Source organism: Sciurus vulgaris (assembly GCF_902686455.1).
Source record: "Sciurus vulgaris genome assembly, chromosome: 2".
NCBI lineage: Eukaryota > Metazoa > Chordata > Mammalia > Rodentia > Sciuridae > Sciurus > Sciurus vulgaris.
This window is the reverse complement of record NC_136462.1, coordinates 203,923,694-203,941,375: the sequence shown is the minus strand read 5'-3', so window position 1 is coordinate 203,941,375 and position 17,682 is coordinate 203,923,694. Positions and strand designations below refer to the sequence as shown.

At 57.2% G+C, this 17,682-nt stretch overlaps 1 protein-coding gene across 3 annotated transcripts in view; it reads left to right on the top strand.

Annotated features, from left to right (window-relative positions):
- Positions 1–1,973: 1,973 nt before the first annotated feature.
- Positions 1,974–17,682, top strand: part of ZBTB46 (zinc finger and BTB domain containing 46) — a 53,436-nt gene continuing 37,727 nt past the window's right edge. Inside the window, exon 1 of one of the 3 annotated variants that reach the window (XM_079127598.1) lies at positions 1,974–3,452. The gene's annotated coding sequence lies outside the window, so the exon portion shown is untranslated. The other 2 variants (XM_079127597.1, XM_079127596.1) reach the window with 2 other exon arrangements.

Below are 17,682 nucleotides of genomic sequence, written 5' to 3'. Positions count from 1 at the left end.
GTCTTTGTGCTGGCCATGGCAGTTGGCACTGTCAGGTTGCCCCTTCCCCTCTGTCTGCTGGGCCCTGGGACCCCAGCCCCTTCCCTTTCTCTTCCGCCCCCCAACACTGCTCCTCTGTTCTTGGGCCCTTAGCATCTCCCCTGCCAGGCACAAGGCAGGTGTGGCCTCACCATGACCTGGCGGGGAGGTGGGGAAGCCCGGAACACGGAGGCCTGATGCTGGGCGGGAGGTGGAGCAGGGACTGGGAAGGAGGACTGACAGTTGGCAGTACTACTTTGGAAGGACGGCGGGGGTGAGCGAGTGCTTGGAACAGAGATGGGGCGACAGTTGGCTGTGGCAGCTGGAGTGGCAGTTGGGGCTTGGCAGGGGCACAGGACTGGAGGGCAGTTGGGGTGGGGCAGCCACAGGGTTGGCAGGTAGCCCCTGGCCCAGAGCAGTTCTGGAGGGTGGTCTTGGGGAGGCCTGTGCAGGAGGGCAGGGCCAGCTGGCACTGGACCTGGCCAAGTTATGCCTAGGAGGAGGTCCACCTCACTCCAGCCAGGGTGAGACACCCTCCCCAGCCCATGGGTGTGGCATTGCTGCAGTCCAAGGCCAACCTCCCCTGCACAGCAGGACCCAGGATGACGTGCCGTGGGCGGTTCCCTGGGCAGCCCCAGTGTCCTGCAGTGGGTGTCTGTTTCCCTGCCCAGCTCTCTGCCACTCTCTGGATTTCCAGCAAAGGCCTGGAGAGGGCAGGGACAGGTTATGGGCAGTTCCCTGGGAGGGGGCAGGACTCCCGGGGCTGTTGCCATGGGGACGGCTGAGCAACACCACTGGCTGGAGAATAAACAGGCAGGTTCTCTGACCAGTGACTGAGACAAAGAAAAGCACAGCAAACCCAGCTAGAGTAGCTGGGGAAGATGGGGGTGGTGGTGAGGGCCCTGGCGATGGCAGGGAGGGTGGGTGCCCCCACGACAGTCGACACTCAGAAGGAAGACAGGAAGGGATATTTGCTGTTCCTTTGTCATTTTCTTTCCCAAAACTCCTCCCTGTGTGCTCTTCACAAAAGCAGCCCCTGAGAGGAGACAGGCACCTGGCACAGGGCTGGACCCCTCCCTCCTCCTCTGCCCTACTGAAGCCACATGATGGGGGTGGAAGGCAGGCAGCCAGCTGGCGGAGTGTGGCACAGGGGTCTCTGAGCATAGGTCTGCAGAGGCTGTATGTGTGGCTTGCCAGCCATGTGACTCTGCCCCTGTGGCTGGCTCTTGTGGATACAGTCCAGGTCCTGGGGCCAAGAGGGCACATTCTGAGGGGCTGCCATTAGCAAGCACACCCGTGGCAAGAGCAGCTTCTGTACCCTGCTTCAAATCCTGTCTCCTCAGAATGCCTGGCTTCTGGCTGCTCATTCTTTGCAGCTTTGGGGTGTCCCTAGGCAGGACCCAGACATGCTCACACAGGTGGCTGGAGTTGGCTTTCCCAAATGATCACACCACACAGTAGGGACAAGGGTGACCTGCAGGGCCTTGAGTGCCCATTTGTTTGCCTGTCTTGTCCACCCATTTGTTGAAGGCAGGGACCACGTCCAATTCCTAGTGGCACCTCTGTCCCCCTGCCTCTGAAGCCCATTATATGCTTGCATCCTCACCTATTTCCAGAACTGTCTTCAGGGTGGAGCTGCCTGTGTCCATGAGAAGCCCGTGGCTATCAGGCACCAGCAACCAGGGGACAGCAGCAAGAAAGGGGTGATCCAGTCCAGTCTGGCATCTGCCTGCCTTCAGTCCAGCCCCCAGCAGCTTTGTGGGTGCTGGGCCTGATGAAGGCAGGGTTCCTCGGCCACACAGCACATTGACCCATCAAAGCAGGCATCTAGGTGGCATGCAGTCCAGGTCTGTGTCCTCCACCCCCTGCCCAGTTTTTCTCAGAGGCTGCAGCTGCTGCTGCTGCTTTCTGTTTTTGTTTTTAAATGGTAAAGAGGTTTATCTCTCAGAACAACGAGGGTGTGGAGATAGAGTGGCTTTAGGAGCAGGTTGATCAGGGCTCTGTTTCTGGGGCTTGTTTTTGGTTTTGCCCTTTGAATGCCTTCGCTTTTATGTCCAGGCTCCTTGATTTGCTGTTGGCACTTGGCACAGGAAAGATGAGAATCTTGGTCCTAGTCACTGGCAGTGCTGCTGGGGGTGGGAAGCAGGAGTGGGGTCCCTCTGTCCTGGCTCATCCTAGGACCCAATAAGAGCAGAGAGGCAGCCTGGCCTGGCAGGTGGAATGGGCCTTGTAGTGGTGAGACGTGCTGGTTCTCTCACCTGCAGGCCTCTTGAGCAAGGACTGAGCACCAGAGTGCTCTGGTGAGGCAGCCTCGACTGTTCTACAGTCCTGCATGAAACATGGAAGTGGCACACCAACACTGTCGTCATTGGAGGGTGTCTGCCACCCCACTATCTGGGGAAAAACAGGCTGTCTCTGAGGAAGATGACATAAGAGGTCTCTCCTGGCTTCACTTCCTCCTATGGGCTCCAACAGAGCTCCAGGTCAGTGGGTAGTGGGGGTGTGTGTGGTTATCTGCAGACAGTACCCTCTGCCTCCTCAAAGGGAAGAAGCGGGTGACCAGTCAGACTCTCTTGGAGGCCTAGAGGCAGACACTTCTCAGGGTGATTGTGCCCAGCCCCCACTTCTTCAGGGCCAGGGACACTTGGGCTCATCCCAAGTGGGTACTCCTGAAAAGAGGCTTCGGATGTTATTTCCTGGACCAGCTCTGCCAGCCCAGGCGGTTGGCGAGAGGCTGGAGCGAGGGCGCCTGCACAGCCTGCTCCAGGCGCCGGGGAGCAGTGAGGAGTGTCTCAGGCTTCCATCGCTGGCTGCCAGACCTCGGCTCGCCCTTGCTCTCTCAAGGAGAATTCCCCCCAGCCTGCCCTCCCACTGCCGCCGGGTGAATGCCTCCTTACACATCCAGAGAAAGCCTCCATCATGGCCCGCCGCCTCCCACCTCCCGAGGAATTCCGCGGCGCTGGCCCCGCAGGGAGGCAGGGCGCGGACCGCCGGGCGCTTTGCGATTGGTTGTCCTGGCGGTGTTCGACTCCTCTGCGTGGCTGGCCGGCCACAGGCTCACCTCCCTTCCCGCCGCCGTGCTGGGAGGAGGAAGCGAGGTGGCCTTTACCCCCGAGCAGACCAGCCAGGAATGTGGGGCCGAGCTCCCCATTCTGTCCTCCGGAGGGCTCGAGGACAGCGAGGCAAGAAAAGAGGCGCTGGCCTCACAGTGCCACTGGGGACGGGGTGGGAAGAGACCCCTCTGGGGCACAAATCGAGATCCGATCGCCCGCTGGAGGATCCCAGCAAGACCCGGGCCGTTTGCCTTCCGCCCTTTCCAAAGCCCTGCGCCCCACCGGGTCGACGGCACGACGAAAGGACCTACGCGCCACTGCTCTTAATTGGCCAAAACCCAGCCCCAGTGGCGGGCATCGCCACGTGGCCCGCGCCCCAAGGTGCGCCAACCCACTGGTACACCGAAGTCCCCAGATGGCGGGGGCGCGCCGTAGCCAGGCTCTCCCAGGCACAGCGCCATGGGCGGCCTTTGAGCGTCTAGGCGCCCGGTGATGCGAGGCCCGTCTATCCGCCTGTGCTGGTGAGAAAGTCGCGAAGTTTGCCAGATGCGCGCACCGCGACGGAGCGTCGGGGTTCGGGGACAACCGGTGACCCGAGGACCAGCGCGCTCCAGAAACGGGCGCGTATGCAACGCCAGGTGCGCTGTCCGCGGGGGCTGGGCGCCCTCGCCCAGCCCGCCTCTCTCATCGGGTGGTCTCTCCGCTGCCCGACACCCACGGGGAAGAGACGCGCGGGCCGGGGACCCCAGCCGCGCCGCCCCAGCGCCCGCCAGCCAGGGGAGGGGGCTTCCCACAATGCCCAGCGAGCTTCAGCTGGCACTTCCGCTGTCCGGCAGCCACGGGGGGGCCGCGCAGACCGACCGCCGCACGGCCCCCGCCAGCCCGCAGCGCGGAGCCGCCGGGAGAGGGGCGGGGCGGCGGCCGGCGGCGGGGGCGGGGCCGGGGCGGCGGCTGCGGCCGGGCGCCGCGCGGACCAATCAGCAGCTGGCGGGCGCGCGCCGGGGGCGGGGTCAGGGTCCGCGGGCGGGGCGCGCGCGGGCGGCGGGCCGCGGGGCTGGAGCGGCGCGGGGGCGCGCGCCGGCCTGACGGACGGACAGACGGACAGGCGGGCGGACCGAGCAGCCCCGGCGAGCGCGCAGCTCGGACCCGCCCGCACGCAGCGCTCGCCCGCGGCGGCGCGATCACCGGCGCCGGTCCGGCGGTCCCGGCCCCCGCCCGCGCCCCATGGGGTCACAGGTAAGCGGCGCCGGCTCATTGTCCGCGCGGCGGGGCCGGCGCACCGTGGCGGGGACCGGCCTGGCCGGGCCGCTGCAGCCGGGCTGCTCCGAGCCCGGCGCGCCCCCGCTCCACGGCCCGCCACGCCCCGCCCCGCGGGGGCGCCCTCCCGGGGGCGATCGGCGCCCGGCGGCGATGGGGGCGGCGCGCTGACCCCGGCCGCGGGTCCCGGCCCGAGTGGCGTGGGCGGGGCGGCACGGGTCCCCGCGGGGCTGAGCGCCGAGGCGGCGGCGGCCGAGGCGGCGGGCTACCCAGCCCCTCGGCCCCCGGCACCTCCTGCCGCCGCCGACGCGGTCCCTCCCCCGTCACCTCCGAAAGGGGAATTTTCCAGCTGGTAATTTCTGCTGCGTCAACGCCCGGCCCCGGGAGGCAGCCCGGGGGCGTCCCGCGCCCCCCGCCCGCGCCGCCCCGCGCGTCCCCCGCCTGCGCAGCGGAGCCGCACCCGGACCCGCCCGCGCTGAGTTTGCCAAGAGTCGGAACTGCGGGAGGTGGGCGCGGGCAGGTCTCCGCGCCCTGCCGGGCCTTGGGGGTCATTGTCTTCCCAGAAGCCGGACGCCGGCCCAGTCTCCATTTTAATCATGGGCCGAACCCAGGCGCAGGGCCCTGGTGGCCGGGCGGCGAGGGGCGCGCAGAGAAGACGCGGCGCGCGGAGCGCACGGGGCGCGCGGAGCGAGCGGGGTCCGCTGCGAGCCGCGTCTTTGTTTCCTTGTAAATAGACTTGTCAGTTTCACCGGGTAGCGCAAGACAGTGTCTGACAACTCAATCCCGAGGGCAAATGGGGAATTTTCTGCGCCAGAGAGAGGGCTCTGGCCAGTTGGGGTTCACCCGTCCCGCTAAGAATTTCACTGTTTGAAGGATTAAAGAACTATACACTATATAGGGCCGGACTGAGGAGCCCCAGGGCAAGCCAAATAGGGTGAAGAACAGATAATTTCATACATCGAAGAAATATAAACAAAAGAAAGTTTGATTGAGATTCTTGGCGAATTTCAGTAGCATTCAGCGCTACAATCTCAGCGGAGCACTTGGCGAGGGTTATACTGGCAAGATTGTTATCAGCATTGTTTAAAGAAATGCTAATTAGGAAACGTGTTTCGCTAGTGGCCAGGACACTGACACCTGTGCAGGGAGTGCCCCTGTGCATCCGAGTTGTGTGGTTGCAGTGTTTCACGTAGCTGTGTCGTCGGAGCTAACTTTCCGTGTTTGGGTGACAGACTGGTGGATCCACTCTTGCTGGCCCTCTTGTTGCCGGTGTAAGGCAGTATTTCCACTCAGCAAAAATGGAAAACAGTTTGTTCATCAAAAGGAGAGTTATAGAAGCAAACGTTAGTATTTTATCATAGGATTCTTTCATTTGGTATAACTTTGTGATAGTATTAGATATTTTGAAAACTTTGGTCTTGTTATTACCGAAAAGATTAGGTGAATAATGGGAATACTTAGGCAGAAGCTTTTTGCAGATGTAAGTAGGAATTTAACACTGTCCCCTGAAAAGCTTGTAATTGTTTCCATATTCTTTACTGCAAGGAAGAGGGGTTACTGTGAGATTCCTCTCTAGAGTGGTGGAATAGCTCACTGGGATGTCTGGAAAGCCAAAATTCAGTTTTGCCTCAGGCCCGCCTAGGGACAGCATTTAATTAAGCCTCTCACTGACAGCATCCTGGATGTAAGAGTTTTATTTTGCTTAGATAACTTCTGTTCAGGTTTAGCAGCTTTTATGTGAATGTAGGTTGTCCTGTATCTCAGGCCTTAATCCACCTCCCCTTTCCGGCTGGGACTGATTGGCTGCTGGAGTACTGGCCCCCTTGACATTGCGTCCCCATCTCAGTCATACTAGGGTCAAGTTGACCCATGGCCTGTGGCTTCCCGGGTCCCTCAATCACAACTAGCACAGTTACCAGAGGCAAGCCAGGTGCAGCAGTAACTGCTCCACAGGTACAGCGAAATGCCCCAAGTGTAGACACTGGTCATTGTCTGGAGATGTTTTATTTACAAACACTGTTAAACCGAATTACATGTTAACAGTGAACTTTCCAGCACTGTCCTTGTGGGGTTCTTCAAATTAAGGGAAACTGGGCCACTCTGTCCCTGTGGTCTGTGTTTCTGGGGCGGCTGCTCAGCCGTGGTCCTCTGTGCTTTATCAGAGGTCTTAGACCAGCCTCCAGGAACTGAGGAGACCCACTTAGTGTGTGGTGCTCAGAAAGCACCACAAGCTGGGGAAGTTGAGCTGATTCTCATGTTGCTGTCATTTTCTGTGCTCAGGCGCCCTCTTGGCTGCTGTTATGAGAGAAAAGTTCTAGAAACCATTGCTCTCCATTATGCTCACACCAGTGTTCCAACACTTGCTTTGGGTAATTCTGTTTTGGGGACTACATCTTCTTGCCCAACTCTTGTTCTCATAAAAATGTGGGCTTTGTCTTCTGCTCTGATGTGCGTGTTTTACCTTAAGTTCTCTGGAGTAATGGCAGACTGTTAGTTCCCCTGTGACTCTGCCTTTCTCTGGGGGAAGAAAGAAGATCCCTGTGGTTGCCGGAGTTTCTGAATTGCTCCACCCCATGAAAAGTGGAGGATGCAGTGTCTTGATCGAGGCCACAAGACTTACATCTTTGAAATACATCCTCTTGTTCCAGTCTTGGTTTCCTGGCTCTGGCTGCAGCTCTGGCTTTGGCACAGCCAGATCTGGTGCTGAGTGAATGCAGAGTGTTGGGGCTGAGACCAGGAATCCGTGGGTCTCCTCCCTTCTGCTGTTCTCACCCAGACACTGCCTTCATTGGCACACTCAGGTGGTGCTGTGGTTTGCTGTGGTGGGAGAATGTGCCTGACTGTGTTGTTTATAGGTGGGAAAGTGGAAAGCCCTTTCTAACAGATGAGTTCTTCTCTGGAGGGTTAGAGCTAGCAGCTCCTCAAATTTGATCTGAGTCTGACTTTTGTGGGATTTTCTGTTGGATGTTGACATTCAGCAGTGCCATTTAACTCTAACTTAGATTTTAAAATTACTAAGTTGTGTGTTTTTTGTGTTATTTCTTTTCCTGGTGCTGGGAACGGAACCCAGGGCCTTGAGGGTGTTAGGCAAGCTCTTAACACTGAGTTGTACCCCAGCCCTGAACATTTCAAAGTATATTTAAACATCATGGCTTGGATTTAACTGACTGACCTAGGTATTTCGGGGATAACTGAGAACCTTAGCATATTTTTTAACTGCACTGACAGAGCTTTTTGTGTTGTGTTTCCACAGATGTGCCCTTGGAGCTGTGTGGAGACACCCAGGGTTTTCATGACCACTTCATGGTGTTATTGAGGTCCTGCTGTGCACCAGCCTTCAGGCCAGGTTGGGGACAGAGTGCCAGTGGTCTGTGGGAAACATCAGGGGCACACAGGGACCACTGATGTGGTGATGTGGTCCAAGAGGTGGGAGAGAGCCACCTTGAGGACTGGGAAGAGGACAAAGAGTACACAGACTGCAGGGTATGGAGGGACTTGTGTCTGCCCAAGCCTCCTGAGCCAGGGTTCCAAAGAACCGCATCGGGTCCGTTTGTGGAGTGTGGACTGTCCATGAGGACAGGCTGGAGGGGGTAGATTGGGGTCACCTGTGGGGTGGCAAGAGGAGGGTGTCTCCAAGCCACCTTCCGGAGTGCTCACTCCAGTTCGCAGTCCTTCCCTGCTCCACCCAGCAGGACCCTCTCCTTGTCGGGAGCTCACTGCGCAGTTCCCTTTCTGCCCAGTGTGTGTGTTCAGGTGCCCCAGGTGTGCCTAGTGTCTCCTCTCCCTGTCTGCTTGCTGCCCTCTGATTTGCTAATGCCTCTGTCCTTCCGGTCACCTGCAAGATGGAAACGATTCATGAGTGTGTGTGAAAGATGGATTTTTTAAAAAGTGTCTTAATTTACATAAACGTTGGACAGCGTCACTGCTTACATGGGCTGCAGATCCCCTTCTGTTTTTGAGAGTTTTGTTCCGTTTGTAGCTTCATCTCTATCCTTTTAACCACTTGAGGAAGCGAGGTCTCACTCACTTAGTAAGGGACCCTCTCTTTCACCAGCAGCATGCACAGCGTGCAGGGCTCTGTGTAGAGGTCTGCAGCAAGGCACTGCTGCGTCTTGGGCTGGGGTGGTAGGTCTGTGTGCTGAGAAAGGACTGTGCCTCTTCGCAGGTTTGTCAGATGCATACCTAGAATGAGCTTTGAAGACAAAGTCTCAGTCTTCAGTCTTATCCTGGTGCAGCCCTATTATCAGACTTGAGATCCTTCTTTCTCAGCCTCCTGAGTAGGTGGATGACAGGGATGACCGCTCTAACCGTGTTTGAATCTTTTTTTTTTTTTTTTGTACCAGGGATTGAACCCAGGAGTGCTTAACTGCTGAGCTACATCCCCGTCCCTTTTTTATATTTTATTTAGAGACAGGGTCTTGCTGAGTTGTTAAGTGCCTCGCTAAGTTACTGAGGTTGGCTTTGAATTCTCGATCCTCCTGAATTGCTGGGATCATAGACACATGCCACCATGATGCCTGGCCCCTGTTTAAATCTTAAGATAGGTTTGCTATGTGCTGTTCTCATTGACCCATTGAGCACTAGAGCCTGAACAGCAGGCTTTGATTTAGGAATTCAGAACCAACTTAGGAATTTTGGTAGGAATCAGAAATTACTCAGCATCATTTAGAGGAGAGGGAACTGATTGAAGAGGTGACCCTGCAGGTGAGACTGGTGCTCAACTCCATCATTGTCCTCCAGCTACAGAATTCTGCTTTCTGTGTTCCAAGGAGCCTGCCTAATCAAGTGTAGACCAGCGTGCTCAACTTCTAGGGTGTTCCTCATGCCTCAGCCCGACCTGAGTAGTTGTCACCCATCCAAGGAAGCTGCCTCTCGCCTGAGACCCTGCTCCGCTGGTCTGTAAGGGGATGTGTATCACCCAAGCCTCCCTCCACTCAAACAACCACTTTTCCAGATGTAATCTGGTCATTCCCATTAGCTCGGAGAGGAGAACACTCCCTGGCTGACATGCCTTATTGCAGAAGAAAACAAAGTAGTCATGCAGACTGCGGACACACATTTTCAAGAGGACAAAGTTCAGGAAAGGAATCAGGATGGGAAGACACAGAAAGGAGAATTGTCCCGGGAAGTGTGTGGCCAGGCACAGTGTCTAGCATGGCCCCCATGGCCACCCTTGTGTTGGCGCCTGGATCGCTGCACCACGCTCCCTGTGCTGGCTGTGTGGGCATCACTCTGCCCATCCTGAGCTCAACCACTGATGGGCTGAGCATCTTCCCATGGAGGCATCACTGATCCAGGCGCTGCCAGTCCCGCTGTGGGACTGAACCAGTCTTGGCCGATCAGGGGACCTTTGCAGTGTGAGCTCTGGCAGGCCTCTGCTTCTCTTGGACCTCCTCAGGCCCCAGGCCTGGCTTTGTGTGTGCACACTCGTGTAAGCTTAGAACGTTTTTGTCTTTTGGTGATGGAGGTTAAGTCCAGGGTGCTACATCCTAGCCTTTTTTTTTTTTTTTTGAGGCAGGGTCTCACTAAGTTTCCCAGGCTGACCTAGAATTTGAGTCCCCATGTCTTAGCCTCCAAGTTGCTGGGATGACAGGTGTGGCCACATGCCCATCTTCTGGGAAGCATTTCTAAGGCTCTGGCAAGTTCCCATCAGGGTCTGTTCACACCTGAGAAGGCTGTGCTCCTGGTAAGCATCCCAGGTTACTTCAGGGCTCCTGACTGTGTAGCTCATGAAGGTACTGCATGGCCGGTTATGACTTTCTGTCTCTGAAGGGAAAGTAAGGAAGTCAGGATATTTAGAACTACAGGGGCAGCTGGGTGGCATGGTACACACCTGCCATCTCAGGTACTCAGTGGGAGAAGCCAACTTGGGCACTCTAGCAAGACCTTGTCTCAAAATAAAGTAAAAAGGACTGGAGATGCAGTTCAGTGCTGAGGCACCACTGGCCAATCCCCAGTGTCCAAAGCCAAAATCACAACAAAGCAAAACTCCAACCAGAAACTCCTCCACAGTTACTAAACAATGCTAATTCCCTTGTCTGAAGCAAATGGAACATTTTAGGTTAATGTCACTCTTTGCATTTAAATGTTGCTGTTGAGCATTGTATTGTTAAAAATGTATTTGTAGGCCATACATTGTCACTCTTGCCTTTTGGTTGTACTTGGGTGGATAGGTAACAGGTAAGGGGAGAGTTCATTCCCCATTGCCGGTGGTGATACAGGGACACATTTGTATTATTCCATTGCTTTGTATGAAGATTGACTATGCTCAGGTGTCTTGAATTTTTCAGAAACTATTAGCAGGTGTGCTGTCTGCGGGCAGTAAAACCAGAACCCCTCGACTGGCCCACCAAGCAGCAAACAGAGGGGTTTTTCACGTCAGGTTTGTGTAGACTTCTAGTTCTTTCCCTTGTGTGGATGAGACAAGAAGGGGCTCACCTCCAACATCTGCCTTGATCGAGGCCCTTTTCACAGATGCTCAGTCTTTGGATGAAGTACATGTTCTGGGATCCTTTGCTTCTCCTCTTCTGGTCTGGCATCTTGATCACTGTTGTTTTTTTTTTTTTTTTTTTTTTTTTTTTTTTAAATCTGTTTAGCATTGTGGGAATTGCCAGAGACCCTGGGGAATGTAGGTGGGTGGTCCCAGCATCTGTGCTACCTGTGACTGATCGAAGCTCTGTCCCGTGACAGTTCTTTGGGTGGAGCAGAGTCACAGATGCTCACCAGCACCTGTGTGCAACCTGCAGGTGCCCTAGGGATGGGGCTAGGGAGGGTCAGGGCCAAGAAACAAGCCTTCACTTGGGTGAGGGCCATGGTCCAGCACAGTGCCTGCTCCTCGTCTGGAGGACAGCAGGCCCAGCATCGGTGGGCTGGTGCGGCCGACAGCCAGCTTGTTCTTCATTCAAGCAGGCTTTTGCTTTGTCCCAAGGAAGGCACTGTGAGGGCACTGAGCGTGATGCCTGGTTGGGTCTGTAATGCAGCAAAGGGAATCACAAGTTGGCCAGAGGCCGTCTGCTGCTGTGCTGTGCAAGCTGTGCCTGGGTCTGGGGCAGCCTCAGTCTACTTTCCCCCATAGAGGTGCCCCCAGAGTGGCTGGCCATGCGGCATGCATGCTCCTCGTGCAGGTGATAAGCTGCATGTGTCTGACGCAGCCCATCTGGAAGGGAGCCAGGGCTCTGACCCCGGGCATCCTGCACTTGGAGTGACTCTGCCACAGGTTTCCTGTGTGACTTCACACAGCTCACACCTCCTCATCAGGTGGAGGTGGCATGTGGAGTGCCTCCCACCCCAGAGCCCTTGCCCCTCACCCTCCAAGCAGGGCACAGCGGCACCTGCCTGTAATTACAGCTACCTGGAGGCCGAGGCAGAAGGATCTCAAGTTCCAGGTCAGCCTCAGCAACTTAGTGAGGCCCTGTCTCAAAAATAAACAATGGTTATGGATGTGACTCAGTGGGAGAGCCCCTGGGTTCAGTCCCCAAGAATTACTGAATCAGAATGTGGTGGTGGGGCTGTGGACCCAGGGTGCAAACCACTAACGTCCCATCTCATGTGGCCTTTCCTGCTGTGTAGTGGGCTAATTGGGGCACTGCAGGCTGCTGTTCATGTGTCCCCCGTGGCTGCCAGAACAGTGCCCCGGGTTGGAGGCTGAAGATGGCAGAGGTTTACCTGTTATCAGTGAGCTTCCTCCCTTCCGAGGTTCTGGGGAGGTCCCTCCCTACCTCCTCCAGCTTCAAGCCTCCGTGGGGTCCTCAGGTGCCTGATGTGGCCATATCGCCCAGGCTATCCCTGTCCTTGTGTGATCTTCTCCCCAGTGGGTGTCCAAGCTTCCCTTTCCTAAGGGTTCCAGTCAGGTGGGTTGGTAGAGCTCATCTGAACCTGGTCACATCTGTAGAGACCTGGGTTCCAAGTGAGCTCATGTGGACAGTGTGGGGTTCGGGCTCCCACAGACTCGCTTCACCGTCTGAGCTGTTCCCCTGACACTTCACCCCAGACGTCGCTGAGACCCAGTGTCTGTCAGGCCTTCTCTGGGCACCACCAGCAGTCCCCTCTGAGGGGCACCACGTCCCTGACAGCGCTTTCTTTCTAGCAGAGCTGGGGAGTGATCACCACATTAATGTGGCAGGCAGCCTGCTTGGAGACTCAGGTGTTTTGGGCCTGCTCTGCAGAGGGCTGCAGAGGGCTGGATGAGGGAGGGTCGGGACCTCACGCACTCCAGTGGGGGTGAGAGGAGATGGAACCAGGTGTCTGGGCTGACTTGGAGTGTCTGTCACCTCCAGGCCCGCCTCCCTGTTCCTCCTCCAGGCATCTCATTTATATGGCTAATTGCCCTTGTACCCCTTCCCTCTCCCCGTGGGTTGGACCTGGAATCTTGTCTGTTTCTCTCCCCTGGCCCTGGACAGCAGGTGAGCCTAGAGACCCTTCATTTTTTTGGTACCAGGGCTGCTTAACTACTGAATCACATCCCTGGCCTGTTTTTATTTTTTGAGACATGGTCTTGCTAAGTTGGGTCGGGCCTCACTAAGTTGCTGAGACTGGCTTTGAACTTGGGATCCTCCTGCCTCAGCCTCTGGAGTCACTGGGATCACAGTTGTCCACCACCACGCCCGGTCAAACCTCACAGTTCAGGTGGCTATGCTCAACCCAGAGTGCCACCCTGGTAACTGGAGATCCCTGCCAGCCCAGGCAGGTTAGGTTGCAGACTTGGAGACGTCCCTGCTGTGAGGCAGCCTGCAGGACCCTCATGGGCTCCTGCCTATGCATCCTCCTGGCTGCACCAGCCTGAGGTCTCCCACTCTCTATCTGTGGTCTTGGAACAGAGAAGGGGGGGCTCCCAGAAATGCTTCACCAGGCATGAAGTGACGATTGTACCCTGCCAGAGCTGCCCACAGCCCAGCTGAGGAATTTCCTTCTGCTTTCAGAAGTCAGAGTCCTGGGCTTTGGCAGCTTCTCTGTGAGGGGTGGAGAAGCAAGCTGGTCTCTTCCTTCTCCTTGGGGGAGATGTCCCACGGCAGTTCCCAGCTGTAGGTGAGCCCCACATGGCAGTTCCAGCTATAGGTGAGCCTCCCTTGTCAGTTCCCAACTGTAGGCGAGCCCCCCCACCATGGCAGTTCCCAGCTATAGTCAACCCCCCCACAGCAGTTCCCAGCTGTAGGTGAACCCCCCATGCCAGTTCCAGCTGTAGGTGAGCCCCCCATGCCAGTTCCAGCTGTAGGTGAGCCCCCCATGGCAGTTCCCAGCTGTAGGTGAGCCCCCCATGGCAGTTCCCAGCTGTAGGTGAGCCCCTCATGCCAGTTCCCAGCTGTAGGTGAGCCCCCCCAACCATGGCCGTTCCCAGCTGTAGGTGAGCCCCCCCAACCATGGCCGTTCCCAGCTGTAGGTGAGCCCCCCATCATGGCAGTTCCCAGCTGTAGGTGAACCCCCCATGCCAGTTCCAGCTGTAGGTGAGCCCCCCATGCCAGTTCCAGCTGTAGGTGAGCCCCTCATGCCAGTTCCCAGCTGTAGGTGAGTCCCCCCCACCATGGCAGTTCCCAGCTGTAGGTGAGCCCCCATCATGGCAGTTCCCAGCTGAGGTGAACCCCCCATGCCAGTTCCAGCTGTAGGTGAGCCCCCCATGGCAGTTCCCAGCTGTAGGTGAACCCCCCCATGACACTTCCAGCTGTAGGTGAGCCCCGCATCGTGGCAGTTCCCAGCTGTAGGTGAGCCACCCCCATCATGCCAGTTCCCAGCTGTAGGTGAGCCCCCCATGGCAGTTCCCAGCTGTAGGTGAGCCACCCCCATCATGGCAGTTCCCAGCTGTAGGTGAGCCCCGCATGGCAGTTCCCAGCTGTAGGTGAGCCACCCCCATCATGCCAGTTCCCAGCTGTAGGTGAGCCCCCCATGGCAGTTCCCAGCTGTAGGTGAGCCACCCCCATCATGGCAGTTCCCAGCTGTAGGTGAGCCCCACATGGCAGTTCCCAGCTGTAGGTGAGCCCCCCATGGCAGTTCCCAGCTGTAGGTGAGCCCCCCATCATGGCAGTTCCCAGCTATAGGTGAGCCCCCCATCATGGCAGTTCCAGCTCTAGGTGAGCTCCCACCCCGCCTCACTGTCCCCAGCTCCAGGCAAGGCTGAGGCTCCTGGGTGGCCCTCCTTGACTGGTGTTCTGGCACCTGGGAGGAGGCTGTGGCATTCAGGTTAGGCAGCTGTAGGAGCCTGTGTGGGCGAGCAGACTGACCCCCACTGGGTTCCCAGCCTCAGCTCCTGGCCGGAGTGCAGGTAGGTGCAGTTTCTCTCCTATGAGCCGAATCTGGCTTCCTAGTGGGCTGTCCCACCTGAAGGACTGCCGTCGACCTTTGTGCTTCGTGAATGAGGCCTGTTCCCGTGGGAAGGGCTGGGCTGGGAGTAGGCCTCCCGAGTCTGTTGGCAGGCCTTCCTCTTCTCTTGCCTGTCAGCTTCTGAGCATCCATGTGACGTGCTCAGTGCTCCTCTGCTTGGGTTTTCTGCTTTCTGCTTGTTGGGACTTGGACTTTCTTATCTTCACTGTTACACATAGCAATGCCTGGAACGAATCAATCCTCTGGGTTGTTTCCTGGGGGTGGAGCCCAGGAGAAGAGCGGGTGGGCCAGAGGCGGGACGTGCTGGGAGCCTTGTTCCCGCCACAGGCTGTGTGGCAGGACAGGGCGCAGGTCTGGGTGGACCACCAGCTCTGGGTACTTGGGACTTGATGTTGCTCTTTGCTAGCTTCATAATTCAGACATTGTGGGACTCTTCTCAGAGTCTAGGACATTGCACTTGATCTCTTTAGGCCCTGCTCAGAGGCCTTTAAAGTTGTGACATTAAGAGAAACCGGAGCTGGACACAGTGGCACACATGTCATCCCAGCGCCTTGAGGAGGCTGAAGCTAGAGGATTGAAAGTTCCAGGCCAGCCTGGGCAACTTAACAAAGTTCAAAATAAAATAAAAGGGATGGAATGTAGCTTAGTAGCAGAGCGCCCCAGGGTCAATCCCAGGCACCCACTCCCCACGCATGAAGTCAGCCTGCCAGGCACAGGATTCACAGCGGGCATGCTCGGCACCCCTTGGCTGAGGCTACACAATGCGCCCTTCAGCCCCCGGTGCTCCCAGATGCCCTCAGTTGTTCTCCGGTGTCCTCTTGTGTCCCCAGGTGCCCTCAGGTGTGTGCTGCCAGGTGTCCCTGGTGGCATCCCCCTCGCCCATCTGGGCCTTGAGCCTGAGCTGCGGGTAAAGTTGCTAAGGGAGGTGTCCTCTGCTGGAGACCTGTGAGGCTCAGGCCTGAGCGGTCTGCACCTGTCCTTTGATTGTGACTGTGGGCCACACACATGCACTGAGCCTACAGCCCCAGTCCTGAAGGAAGGCAGCTGACAGGCTGTGCAGCCCCAGGGCTGCGGTGTGTGCGTGCCGAAGGGCTAGGGGCTCTTCCCCCGAGCCGCGCCCCAGCCCAGGCTCACGAGTATGATGCCTGGTTCAGGTGCTCCGCCCAGGCAGCCCTGATGTCCCCACTGCCCACAACCCTGAAGGGTGCCATTGGTGGGTCCTCCGCCTTCCTCCTGAGCTGTGGAGCTGGGTGTGTGTCTGTCCTTTTCTTTCGTTCTTCCTTCCGTTCTGTGTTCCTTATGCGTGTGTATTTGATACTGGAGATGGGGTTCACGGGTGCTTACCACTGAGCTGCACCCCCAGCCCTTTTCATTGTTTATTTTGAGACAGGGCCTTACAGGCACTTCCAGCAGGAGTTTTCTTCTTGATGGGTTTGTACCTGAGGTTGAGGTGTCTCGGGTCCACTGTCCTGAGGGCTGCAAGCCAGGCCTGTCACAAGCGGTTGGAGTCTGAGACCTGAGAGTTCACTAGTTTCTTAGTGCTGGTTTATTCACAGCACACAGTCACACACTTGCTTAACCTAACTCGTCTACGCCGGCATCCAGTGCTCACCATGACGTGTCTTAAGGCCGGCTTTGCTGGGGATCGATCCGCCCCAGAGGGCTTCTGGAGGATTCACTGCACTGGGGAAGCAGGCGGGCTGCTGTCTTCGCCGGCTTCTCTTCTGGCTCTGGTCTCAGCTCGCCCAGGGTCTGGCTCTCCAGTGTCCTCAGCTCTCTGACGTTCGGTCGGGCCCCGTCTCAGCTCTCTGCTGTCCCATCTCCTGCTCTCTGGTCAGTCTTATAGTTCTTCTTGTGTCTGTCATGGCTCAATAAGGTGGCTGGTGCTGGGTGTGTTAGGTGTGGTTACTCTAACCTGCCTTCGACACCTTTTTGGGGTCTCTCATTGGTCACACACCTCTTTTTAGGGTCACATCACTGGGTTTTCACACAGCCACATTATTTGAGCTGCGTATCACACGTTAGGTCATTCATATAACATTCCACATAGTGAAGCAAAGCAAAGCAGCAAAGACGACACAGCCAGGCCCCTCGGCTGTGGCAGTCCTCTAAGCCCGCCCCTTTCCCGCGTGGGCTCCTCTGCTCCCGCGTCTTCACGTGGTCTTCCTGTGCACCTCTGTGCAAGATTCCCCCTCTGCGCACAGGCACCAGCCACTGGGTTGGACCCCTGCCCACCTGCCCTAGCTGAGTCACGAGGTCCTAGATCCCAGCGGGGCCTGGCGTTCTCACTGGTGCCTTCCTCCCGGCCACAGTGCAGACCAGCAGCCTCCACCTGCTGCAGCCCAGTGTGCCCGAGGGTCCAGCTCCACCTAGGGGTCCAGGGCACTCTCTGGGCTTCCCGGTGCCATGGCCTCTCATTGCCCCACATGGTCCACCTCTAACCCTTGACCTAGGACCAGGGACCTTGCTGTATTGTTTTATTTCTACCAGTACTTTAAATAGGATGTTTTGAGATATTCTTGGGTTTAGAATGTACGATTTTGGTATTGCAGGTTAAATGTGTTTTTTTGACCCAATTGTGTGCATGGAGCCTAGGTGGCATTGAGGTATGGTCCCTGGGCTGAGAGGCCCCAGCTTCAGTAGTGGCACAGGGCAGCTTCAGGCAGCACCAGGCAGCAGGTGTGCTGCCAGTTTAAGGAGAGTGGCTGGGGTACCCAGGAGGGCTTCCTGGAGGAGGCAGGACCAGTGTCTGGCAGTGGGAGGGGCCTCCTGCCCCTGCACCTGTGCTACTGCTTATAGGGCTGAGCTGCCCTTCAAACTCTGACCTGAGGGTGAAAGTCAGCCTTAGGAGCTAGGTTCCAGGTTCAGGAGCACCTCGAGCCAGGCACTAAGAGCTGTCCTCTTCCTCTTTCCCCATGCCAGCTTCTCAGCCAGGAAGCAGCAAAACTGGAAATTCCTGAGCTCTGCCCCCAGTGGACACACAGGCACAGGCCTGGGCCTGGTCGATAGCTGCCTCTGGAGAGGCTGTTCTGGGCCAATGCCC